Raw genomic sequence first — 3,794 nt, forward strand, 5'->3', positions numbered from 1 at the left:
AAAAAATCTGTCGAATTATTTCAATGCGGCAATAAATGATGCCGAAATTAATATAAAGATATTAAAATTTACTTCCATTTGATCAAAATTACTTTCCGTTTTCTTAGATTTCCGACCGACACGATCTGTCAATTCTGTGTGTTGTATTTGTTTGTGTTCTCCGATTGTGTTTTTATTTGAATTTACCAATAATCCCATAAATAATCGGTATTTTTTCAACGCTAGTCATCTGTTAACTGTTAGTTTTGTGGCAAGGAAGCAAAATACTGATGATTTCTGATTTCTTCGATATAAAGTACTCGAACTGTTTTAGGTTATAAAATGGTTTTTTGGTTAGAAAACGGTAAATTTATTGTAGAGGCCTACTTTTAATGGCCAACGACATGAAAGTGGATGGAATTATTTAATTATGTCTTTAACCTTCATTTGACCTAGATCTAGACGTGACAAAGTCATATGGACACCGGGATCGTGATCAGCGACCCCAAAAATATAGGGGGTCAACTGGTGCGAGGCCTATTTCTAACTCAGATCAGGCGAGAGATTAAAAGAAGGTTTTGACCTCTAGATGACCTGCAAATGACCTTCAGAGGTCGGTTCGACCAATAGGTCGAAGCATATTCATATGTAGTCCAAGCAATATACAGGTTCGGAAAGTACCGATGGTCCATCTGCCGTTACGTGAGAGCGATAAAGTAAGTCATAGAAATCCGTGCGATAGAGATAGATGGCTATAATGAAAGCGTCTAATAGTCACCGCCCATTTCGCCCTTCCACAAATAAGAAGTGGATCTTATTTGTGGAAGGGCGAAATGGGCGGTGACTATTGGACGCCTTCATTATAGCCATCTTTCTCTATCCCACGGATTTCTATGTCTTACTTTATCGCTCTCACGTAACGGCAGATGGACCATCGGTACTTTCCGAACCTGTAGAGAAATGCTTACAGAAATTATTACCTGGACAAAAAAATATGACCATATAGAAAATTAAATTTTAAATTGAGTTTCTTGTCCTTTAAACTCGATCCAAAATGGCGAATATGGTTTAAAAAAATCGCAAAGTTGCAAAAACGGTTTTTCTAAAATAACTTAAAAAATATAGCATCGATTGAAAAATTTTAAATGAGAAAGTTGTAGGTTTTAAAAAGATCTATCGACTGATTTTTTGTATTTTTTACTTTTAGTTAGTTACCTAAATCCTACGTCTGAACAATTCACGCCAAACATTTTTTGAGATACTTGAATATACGTATTTTTCAAAAATGTAAACAGCGCGTATCTGAGAAACGGTTCTACGGAAAAATATACAAAAGCTATTGCGTTTATACACCCAGCGCCGTTTCCTACGTATGGTAACGGGGCCTTAACGCAATTTGCCGACCCACATATGAGAAACGTGCCCTACTGACCTGCGGTTCGGAGCTCAGCTTGCGGTGGTGGTGATCGTCGGTCTGGAGGGACCTTTTGTGGACGTGCTCGTGCTCGAACAAGTAGAAGCCCTTCAAGCTGCCGACCTGCAACAGAGAAACGCTTACGTTAGGAGATCGGTTGCCGACACAGGAGGCGAGTGGCGGACGGGAGTTTCCCGCATACATATTAAGTGGCGATAGGGGCGATTGGGGCGAAATTTTAAGATAATGTACTTTCATGTTGTTCATACTCTATTTTAAATTCCACTTCACGTATTTTTAAAGATGATTAAGCTTTAAATAGAATATACTTTCCCAAATTTTAAACAAGACATGGAAAATATATCGACAATTTATTTAAATATTCACTGCCCAGCCAGATACTTCTAATTAAAGAGCATACTAAAAAAAATATGTAAAATCTATCTAAAATACACATTTAGCGACCGAAGACGCAAAACTTAATACTACAAACACTAGTGCTAAATAAATCAAAGAGTGATTGAAACTGACATTTATTTTGTATAAAAAATTACGTCCAAATCTTTAAATTCAGCGCAACGTAATACTTATACTATAATCATAACAATAGGCTTAATTTTTCTTGTGTATGTCATAATACAACATTTTGATATGTTCAGTGACAGTTTATTATTTTGAACAACTCATTTACATTTGACAGATCTTTATGACATTGCCAAAAATGTCATTAATGGACGTATTGAATAATAACGGGCTAAAAATTGAACCCTGAGGTGCTCCTAAAGTAGCAACAATTTTAGTCGATGCAAAATTACGATACTGAACTTTCAATGATCTTTTAGACCTGTGAAAATTAAAAAAGTTTCAAAATGTTTACCGACATACCAAAATCAGATCCCGTGATCCAGCCTGTCAACGGCTTTTGACAGAACTGTGTAAATTACATCAACTTGTCCACAAAATCGGTAATATCAACAAGATTGATTAAATTGAATCTATTTGCCACTAAACCAATTTTGATACATTGACGTTTGAGATTTAACATTAAAATATAAAATGTTATGGAGTAACAACTTACCAAAATCATACAAAATTGCAAAGGACCTGCAGTTTGCAATAAAAATGTTATCATCATTCTTGGAAATATAAGGAAAAGTTGATGTTTGAAGTGCCATCTTGAAAATAATTGTCAAGTGAGATGCCAAAAGTATTGGAAAATGTTTTAGCAAAAAAATATGGAATATGCAAGATTTCGAATAATGTCATAAGAAATGTCAAAAAATAAAACCTAATCTTTAATTCACAACCATAAAGAATTGTGAGAGCAGATAAAATGTTATACACCACGCAGCAGTTAAGTATAATTTACCAGTCTCGAACTCTATTACCAGCCCTCGCTCCGCTCGGGCGCAAAATCGTCCTCGACTGGTAAATAATACTTATCTCCTTTATGGTCTAACTAATAATAATAACTGAAGTCATAAGTAAAATATATAGGTAATAGTATTTGAAACATTGTATAATATTTCGTGAAGTGCAAAGTACATCAGGAAATTATGCTTTCTCAAAAGGAAAGCAAGTTTTACAGATCAAATAGTTTTTTTTTCGCACGGGAAAACAAAGTTTTTAAATTTAAAGTTAATTTTACACAGATAATCTTACATTTACAAAGGCTCTAATTCTTCTAGCTTCATTTTTTGGAAATAACTACCTCACTTGTCTGTGATAATTGTATGGAGTGTAAAATTATACAATCGTGTTTCAGATTTCCCCCAGTGCTAGTGAATAAATTTCACGTAAGCATTTTTACCCAAACACATCTTTACAGTTGTATATTCTTATTTGGTGCATTTCGATTTTCCAATAAGTTGAAACTAAAGGCGGACGAAGTTGACTCAAAAATGAAAGCTGAAGACCGCATATCTTTAAAAAAAAACAGTAAAAACAGTTATTGTTTATTCTAGGCTGAGAAGTGCCGCTTTTGTTTGTATTGAAAAATGGAGAGTTTTTTTATTATTACAATGAGACTTCGTAACTGTGTATCAAGCAATATTTTTCCGAGAGCTGCTTCGAAATATTTTTTTAGTCAGGAGAATTCAAGTTACTTTATATAAGAAAGTATTGGTTTCTCTAGTTCGAGAGAAGACCTAAAATTGTTCAAAATTCCTGACAGCAAGACACATAACCAGAAAATGTTTGTCATTTTGGATGTATTATATACAGAAAATATTCGAAAGTTTCATAAAAATTGTAACAACTTTATACTTACTACATAATCATGTGTGCAAATAAAGGTTGATTTATTTAAAATGTTCGTGATTTTGACTCTCTGAATTTGAAAACATGAAACTAAAATTTTATACGGGGGCGAGTTGGTCGACTACGGCGTTGTTATTGTGAC

This window comes from Anoplophora glabripennis, unplaced genomic scaffold (genome assembly GCF_000390285.2).
Source record: "Anoplophora glabripennis isolate ALB-LARVAE unplaced genomic scaffold, Agla_2.0 scaffold538, whole genome shotgun sequence".
In the NCBI taxonomy this organism is placed as follows: domain Eukaryota; kingdom Metazoa; phylum Arthropoda; class Insecta; order Coleoptera; family Cerambycidae; genus Anoplophora; species Anoplophora glabripennis.